This window comes from Octopus bimaculoides, chromosome 25 (genome assembly GCF_001194135.2).
Source record: "Octopus bimaculoides isolate UCB-OBI-ISO-001 chromosome 25, ASM119413v2, whole genome shotgun sequence".
Lineage (NCBI taxonomy): Eukaryota > Metazoa > Mollusca > Cephalopoda > Octopoda > Octopodidae > Octopus > Octopus bimaculoides.
This window is the reverse complement of record NC_069005.1, coordinates 6288975-6298107: the sequence shown is the minus strand read 5'-3', so window position 1 is coordinate 6298107 and position 9133 is coordinate 6288975.

Here is a 9133-nt window from a genome sequence, read left to right as displayed (position 1 = left end):
TAGTTCTTTTGTTAGTTCGTTCGTTCGTTCGTTTGTACGTCCGTACGTACGGTTGTTCGTGCGTAACACGTACGTACGTTCGTTCTTTCGTTCGTTCCTTCGATCGTTCGGGCGTTCGTTCGTTCATTCGTACATACGTACGCACGTACGTTCGTTAGTTCGTACTTACGTTCGTTCGTTCGTACGTACGTTTGTTCGTTAATTCTGTCGTTCGATCTTTCGTTCGTTCTTTCGTTCCTGTGTTCGTTCGAACGTAAGTTCGTTCGTTCGTACGTTCGTAGTTACGTACGTATGTACGTTCGTTTGTTCATTCGTGCGTACGTACTTAGGTACGTACTTACATACGATCGTACGTTCGTTCGTACGTACATATCTACGTATGTACGATCGTTCGTTAGTTCGTACGAACGCATGTACGTACGTACACACGTTTGTACGCAGGTATGTACGTACGTACGTACGCATGTCGTACGTCGTACGTCGCACGTCGTTCGTCGTACCTCGCACGTCGTACGTCGTACGTCGTACGTCGTACGTCGTACGTACGTACATCGTACGTTCGTTCTTTCGGTCGTTCGTATGTACGTATGTACGTACCTTCGTTAGTTCTTTCGTTCTTTCGTTAGATCGTTCGTTCCTTCGTACGTACGTTCATTCGTTCGTACGATTGTTCGTGCGTACGTACGTACGTTCGTTCTTTCGTTCGTTCATTCGTACATACGTACGTACGGTCGTTCGTTCGTCCTTACGTACGTTTGTTCGTTAATTCTTTCGTTCGATCGTTCGTTCGATTTTTCGTTCGTGAGTTGGTTCGAACGTAAGTTCGCTCGTACGTTTGTACGTATATACGAACGCACGTTGATTCGTTCGTTCGTACGTACATAATACTTTCGTGCGTTCAATCTTTCGTTCGTTCATTCGTTCGTACTTACGCACATTCGTTCCAACGTACGTACGTGCGTTTGTTCATTCGTGCGTACGTACTGAGGTACATAAATACGTAGGATCGTTCGTTCATTCGTAAGTACTTATCTACGTACGTACGTTCGTTCGTTTGTTCGTACGTACACACGTTGGTACGCAGGTACGTACGTACGTACGCACATCGTACGCACATCGTTCGTTCGGTCGTTTGTACGTATGTACCTGTGTACTTACCTTCGATAGTTCTTTCCTTTCGTTAGTTCGTTCGTTCGTTCGTACGTACATTCGTTCGTTCGTACGTACGTTCGTCCGTTCGATCGTTCGTTTGTACGTCCGTACGTACATACGTACGTAGGATTGTTCATGCGTACGTACGTACGTTCGTTATTTCGTTCGTTCCTTCGATCGTTCGGTCGTTCGTTCGTTCGTTCATTTGTACATACGTACGTACGTTCGTTCGTTCGTTCGTTCGTACGTACATATGTACTTTTGTTCGTTCAATCTTGCGTAAGTTCGTTCGTTCTTTAGTTCGTTTGTTCTTTCTTTCGTTCGTAAGCACGTACGTTCGTTCGTTCCTTCGAACGTATATACGTTCTTTCGTTCGTTAAATCTTTCGTTCGTTCGTACGTACGTACGTACTTTCGTTCGTTCATTCGTTCGTACGTACGCACATTCGTTCGTTCGTATGTTCGTTCGTTTTCTTCATTCGTTGGTTCATTAGTTCGTAGTTACGTACGTATGTACGTTCGTTTGTTCATTCTTGCGTACGCACTTATGTACGTACTTACACACGATCGTTCGTTCGTTCGTACGTACATATCTACGTACGTACGTACGATCGTTCGTTAGTTCGTACGTACGCATGTACCTACGTACACACGTTGGTACGCATGTACGTACGTACGTACGCACGTCGTACGTCGTACGCCGTACGTACGTATGTTCGTTCGTTCGGACGTACGTATGTACTTACCTTCGTTAGTTCTTTCGTTCTTTCGTTAGATCGTTCGTTCGTTTGTTCATTCGTGCGTACGTACTTAGATACCTACTTACGTAAGATCGTTTGTTCGTTCGTACGGACTTATCTACTTACGTACGCATGTACGTACGTACCCACGTCGTACGTACGCACGTCGTACGTACGTTCGTTCGTTCGGTCGATCGTTCGTTTGTACGTCCGTACGTACATACGTACGTACGATTTTTCGTGCGTACGTACGTACGTTCGTTCTTTCGTTCGTTCGTTCTTTCGTTCTTCAGTTCGTTCGTTTTTTTCTTTATTTCTTTCTTTAGTTCGTTCGTTCTTCCTTTCGTTTGTACGCACGTACGTTCATTCGTTCGATCGTACGTATATACGTTCTTTCGTTCGTTCAATCCTTCGTTTGTTCGTACGTACGTACGTACTTTCGTTCGTTCATTCGTTCGTACTTACGCACATTCGTGCGTACGTTCGTACGTTTGTTTGTTCATTTGTCGGTTCATTCTTTCGTTAGTTCATACATACGCTTGTACGTACGTACACACATTGTTACGCAGGTACGTACGAATGTACGCACGGCGTACGGCGTACGTACATACGTTCGTTCGTTCGGTCGTTCATACATACGTATGTACGTTATTCTTTCGTTCTTTCGTTAGATCGTTCGTTCGTTCGTTCGATCGTTCGTTCGTTCGATCGTTCGTTTGTACGTCCGTATGTACGTACGTTCGTTCCTTCGATGGTTCGTTTGTACGACCATACGTAGGTACGTACGTACGATTGTTCGTGCGTACGTACGTACGTTCGTTCCTTCGATCGTTCGTTCGTTCGTTCGTACATTCGTACATACGTACATACGTACATTCGTTTGATCGTCTGTTCGTTCGTACGTACGTTTGTTCGTTAATTCTTTCGTTCGTTCTCTCGTTCGTCCGTTCTCTCGTTCGTCTGTTCGTTCGAATATAAGTTCGCTGCTTTGTTCGTACTTATTTACGTTCGTTTTTTTCTTTATTTTGTTCTTTAGTTCGTTTGTTCTTTCTTTCGTTCGTACGCACGTACGTTCGTTCGTTCGTTCGTACGTACATACTTTCGTTCGTTGAATCTTTCGTTCGTTCGTACGTACGTACTTACGTACTTTCGTTCGTTCATTCGTTCGTACGTACGCACATTCATACGTACGTACGTACGTACGGTTGATTGTTCAATTGTTGGTTCATTCTTTCGTTAGTTCGTTTGTAGTTATGTACGTATGTACTTTCGTTCGTTCATTCGTTCGTACGCACGCACATTCTTTCGTACGAACGTACGTCTGTTTGTTCATTCGTTGGTTCATTCTTTCGTTAGTTCGTTCGTTCGTAGGTACGTTCGTTTGTTCATAAGTGAGTACGTAGTTAGGTACGTACTTACGTACGATCGTTCGTTCGTTCGTACGAACTTATCTACGTACGTACGTTCGTTTCTTAGTTCGTACGTACGCATGTACGTACGTACACACGTTGGTACGCAGGTACATACGTACGCACGTCGTACGTATGTACGTTCGTTCGTTCGTTCGGTCGTTCGTACTTACATACGTATGTACGTACCTTCGTTAGTTCTTTCGTTCGATCATTCGTTCGTACGTACGTTCATTCGTTCCTTCGTACGTACGTTCGTTCGTTCAATCGTTCGTTTGTACGTCCGTACGCACATACGTACGTACGATTGTTCGTTCGTTTCTTACGTACTTACGTTCGTTCATTCGTTCGTACGTACGCACATTCGTGCGTACGTACGTGCTTACGTTTGTTCATTCGTTGGTTCATTCTTTCCTTAGTTCGTTCGTTCGTTCGTAGGTACGTACGTATGTAAGCTCGTTTCTTCATTCGTGCGTACGTACTTAGGTACCTTCTTACGTAAGATCGTTCGTTCGTTCGTACGGACTTATCTACGCAAGTACGCCGGTACGTACGTACGTACGTACGTACGCACGTGGTACGTACGCACGTGGTACGTACGCACGTAGTACGTACGTACGTTCGTTCGTTCGTTCGTACGTACGTGCGTATGCACGTACCTTCGTTAGTTCTTTCGCTCTTTCGTTAGTTCGTTCGTTCTTTCGTACGTACGTTCGTTCGTTCTATCGTTAGTTTGTACGTCCGTACATACATACGTACGTACGATTCTTCGTGCGTACGTACGTTCGTTCTTTCGTTCGTTCCTTTGATCGTTCGTTCGTTCATTCATACATACGTACGTTCGTTTGTTCGTACGTACATTTGTTCGTTAATTCTTTCGTTTGATCGTTCGTTATTTCGTTCGTCTGTTCGTTCGAACGTAAGTTCGCTCTATCTTTCGTACGTATGTACGTTCGTTTTTTCTTTATTTCGTTCTTTAGTTCGTTTGTTCTTTCTTTCGTTCGTACGCACGAACGTTCGTTCTTTTGTTCGTACATACAAACGTACTTTTGTTCGTTCAATCCTTCGTTCGTTCGTACGTACGTACTTTCGTTCGTTCATACGTACGCACATTCGTACGTACGTACGTTCGTTTGTTGGTTCATTCTTTCGTTTGTTCGTTCGTTCGTTCGTACGTAGGTACGTACGTATGTACGTTCGTTTGTTCATTCGTGCGTACGTACGTACGTACGCACGTCGTACGTCGTACGTACGTTTGTTCATTCGTTCGGTCGTTCATACGTACGTACGTATGTACGTACCTTCGTTAGTTCTTTCGTTCTTTCGTTAGATAGTTCGTTCGTTCGTACGTACGTTCGTTCGTTCGTTCGATAATTCGGTCGTTCGTACATTCTTACATACGCACGTACGTACGTTTGTTCGTTCGTCCGTTCGTTCGATCGTTCGTTCGTTCGTCTGTTCGTTCGTAAGTATTTACGTTCGATTCTTTATTTTCTTCTTTAGTTCGTTTGTTCTTTCTTTGGTTCGTACGCACGTACGTTCGTTCTTTCGTACGTACATACGTTCTTTCTTTCGTTCAATCTCTCGTTCGTTCGATGTTTCGTTCGTTCGTACGGACGTTCGTTTGTTCATTCTTTCGTTAGTTCGATCGTTCGTTAGTAGTTACGTACGTATTTACATTCCTTTGTACATTCGTGCGTACGTACTTAGGTACGTACTTACGTACGGTCGTTCGTTCGTTCGTCCGTACTTACCTACGTATGTTCTTTCGTTCGTTAGGTCGTACGTAAGCATGTACGTACGTACACACGTTGGTACTCAGGTACGTACGTACGTACGCACGCACGTCGTAGGTACGTAGTTCATTCGTTCGGTCGTTCGTACGTACGTACGTATATACGTACCTTCGTTAGTTCTTTCGTTCTTTCGTTAGATCGCTCGATCGTTCGTACGTACGTTCGTTCGTTCGATCGTTCGTTTATACGCCCGTATCTATTTACGTACGTATGTACGTACTTTCTTCCTTATTTCCATCTTTAGTTCGTTTGTTCTTTCTTTCATTCGTACGCACGTACGTTCGTTCGGTTGTTCGTTCGTACGTACATATGTACTTTCGTTCGTTCAATATTTCGTTCGTTCGTACGTACGTACGTACTTTCGTTCGTTCATTCGTTTGTACGTACGCACATTCGTGCGTACGTACGTACGCTTGTTTGTTCATTCGTTGGTTCATTCTTTCGTTAGTTCATTCGTGCGTACGTACGTACGTTCGTTCTTTCGTTTGTTCCTTCGAACGTTCTTTCGTTCATTCTTACATACGTACGTTCGTTCGTTCCTACGTACGTTTGTTCGTTAATGCTTTGGTTCGATCGTTCGTTCGTTCTTTCGTTCTTCAGTTCGTTCGTTCGTACGTATTTACGTACGTATGTTCGTTCGTTATTTCTTTCTTTAGTTCGTTTGTACGCACGTACGTTCATTCGTTCGATCGTACGTATATACGTTCTTTCGTTCGTTCAATCTTTCGTTCGTTCAATCTATCGTTTGATCGTACGTGCGTACTTTCGTTCGTTCATTCGTTCATACGTTCGCACATTCGTGCGTAGTTCGTACGTTTGTTTGTTCATTCGTCGGTTCATTCCTTCGTTAGTTCGTTCGTAGTTACGTACGTATGTACATTCGCTTGCTCATTCGTTCGTACGTACTTAGTTACGTACTTACGTACGATCGTTCGTTCTTTCGTTGGTTCGTTAGTTCGTACGTACGCTTGTAGGTACGTACACACGTTGGTACGCAGGTACGTACGAATGCACGCACGGCGTACGTCGTACGTACGTTCGTTCGTTCGGTCGTACATACATATGTATGTACGTACCTTCGTTAGTTCTTTCGTTCTTTCGTTAGATCGTTCGTTCGTTCTTACGTACGTTCGTTCTTACGTACGTTCGTTCTTACGTACGTTCGTTCTTACGTACGTTCGTTCCTTCCATCGTTCATTTGTACGTCCGTACGTACGTACGTTCGTACGTACGTACGTTCGTTCCTTCGATCGTTCGTTTGTACGTCCGTACGTAGGTAGGTACGTACGATTGTTCGTTCGATCGTTCGTTCGTTCGTACATTCGTACATACGTACGTTCGTTCGTTCGTACGTACGTTAATTCTTTCGTTCGTTCGATCGTTCGTTCGTACGTACATACTTACTTTCGTTCGTTCAATCTTTCGTTCGTTCGTACGTACGTACCTACTTTCGTTCGTTAATTCGTTCGTACGTACGTACGTTTGATTGTTCATTCGTTGGTTAATTCTTTCGTAATTCGTATGTAGTTATGTACGTATGTACTTTCGTTCGTTCATTCATTCGTACCCACGCACATTCTTTTGTACGAACGTACGTTTGTTTGTTCATTCGTTGGTTCATTCTTTCGTTAGTTCGTTCGTTCGTTCTTAGGTACGTACGTATGTTCGTACGTTTGTTTATACGTGCGTACGTAGTTAGGTAGTACTTACGTACGATCGTTCGTTCGTTCGTACGAACTTATCTACGTACGTACGTTCGTTTGTTAGTTCGTTCGTACGCGTGTACGTACGTACACACGTTGGTACGCAAGTACGTACGTACGTACGCACGTACGTTCGTTCGGTCGTTCGTACGTACATACGTATGTACGTACCTTCGTTAGTTCTTTCGTTCATTCGTTACTTCGTTCGATCATTCTTTCATACGTACGTTCATTCGTTCCTTCGTACGTACGTTCGTTCGTTCTATCGTTCGTTTGTACGTCCGTACATACATACGTACGTACGATTGTTCGTGCGTACGTACGTAGTTCGTTCTTTCGTTCGTTCCTTTGATCGTTCGTTCGTTCATAGGTACGTTCGTTCGTTAATTCTTTCGTTTGATCATTCGTTCGTTCGTTCGTTCGTCTGTTCGTTCGAACGTAATTTCGCTCGTTCGTTCGTACGTATTTACGTACGTATGTATGTTCCTTTTTTCTTTATTTCCTTCTTTAGTTCGTTTGTTCTTTCTTTCGTACGCACGTACGTTCGTTCGTACGTACATACGTACTTTCGTTCGTTCAATCTTTCGTTCGTTCGTACGTACTTACGTTCGTTCATTCGTTGGTTCATTCTTTCCTTAGTTCGTTCGTTCGTTCGTTCGTTCGTTCGTAGGTACGTTCGTTTGTTCATTCGTGCGTACGTACTTAGGTACCTACTTACGTAAGATCGTTCGTTCGTTCGTACGGACTTATCTACGTAAGTACGCCGGTACGTACGTACGCACGTGGTACGTACGCACGTGGTACGTACGCACGTACGTTCGTTCTGTCGTTCGTTTGTACGTCCGTACGTACATACGTACGTATGATTGTTCGTGCATACGTACGTACGTTCGTTCTTTCGTTCGTTGTTTCGTTCGTCAGTTCGTTCGTACGTATTTACGTTTGTATGTTCGTTCGTTTTTTCTTTATTTCGTTCTTTAGTTCGTTTGTTCTTCCTTTCGCTCGTACGCACGTACGCTCGTTCAATCGTACGTTTATACGTTCTTTCGTTCTTTCAATCTTTCGCTTGATCGTACGTACGTACCTTCGTTCGTACGTATGTTTGTTTGTTCATTCGTTGGTTCATTCTTTCGTTAGTTATATCGTAGTTACGTACGTATGTACGTTCGTTTGTTCGTTCGTGCGTACGTACTTAGGTACGTACTTACGTACGATCGTTCGTTCGTACGTACTTATCTACGTACGTACGTTCGTTCGTTAGTTCGTACGTACGCTTGTACGTCCGTACACACGTTGGTACGCAGGTACGTACGTATGTACGTACCTTCGTTTGTTCTTTCGTTACATCGTTCGTTCGTTCGTACGTTCGTTCGGTCGTTCTTTCGTAGTTACTTACGTATTTACGTTCGTTTGTTCATTCGTGCGTACGTACTAAGGTACGTACTTACGTACGATCGTTCGTTCTTTCGTACGTACTTATCAACGTACGTTCCTTCGTTCGTTAGTTCGTACGTACACACGTTGGTACGCAGGTACGTAGGTACGTACGTACGTACGTACGCACGTCGTAGGTACGTACGTTCGTTCGTTCAGTCGTTCGTACGTACGTACGTAAAAATAAAAACGTTACTTTTATTGCTATTATTTATAAAAAATATTAAAAAAATACATACATGCATATACGTATGCTTAATTGGATGTTTGTACACAGAAAAGAAAAACCCAAAAGAGTTCCAACAATAATAATCCAACAATGCAACACTCACATATGAAATGAACTAATCCAAAAGCGGAGAAATTACGAATAAATTTCAATGCAGCCACAAGGGCCAACACAGAGGGGACATACAAAAACATGCGGGGACAAAAAACACACGAATGGAAGAATGGAATGAAATATATAAAATGAAGATGAAAAAGGACATCCCGGCCCCGATCCGAGATGACTACAAGATTATCCCTTTTTATTTTAAAACTTTGAAGTTTAACTAAAATGAATAAATACTCATTTAACAAATTGGTTACAAGAATTCACTCTTTTTTAAAACAAAATTTTAAGCAAAAAGATTTTTCTAAGTCTAGTCGAAGTTTTTCAGTTAAAAACATCTCTCACCATTTTATCTTATCTTTAATTTCTTCGTACTCCATTACCGGGGCGCGAGGTTCAAATCCCCAGCGGATTCACGTCGGAAAAGAACTCCTCCTTCAATTAACTTCAATTCGTCAGCCAGGACAACATTTCATATTTTTGTCTTACCCTTCTACTACAGCAAAATTTTTTTGACGAAACTTTTCACTAATATATATAGTTGGCACTCCGTCGGTTACGATGAC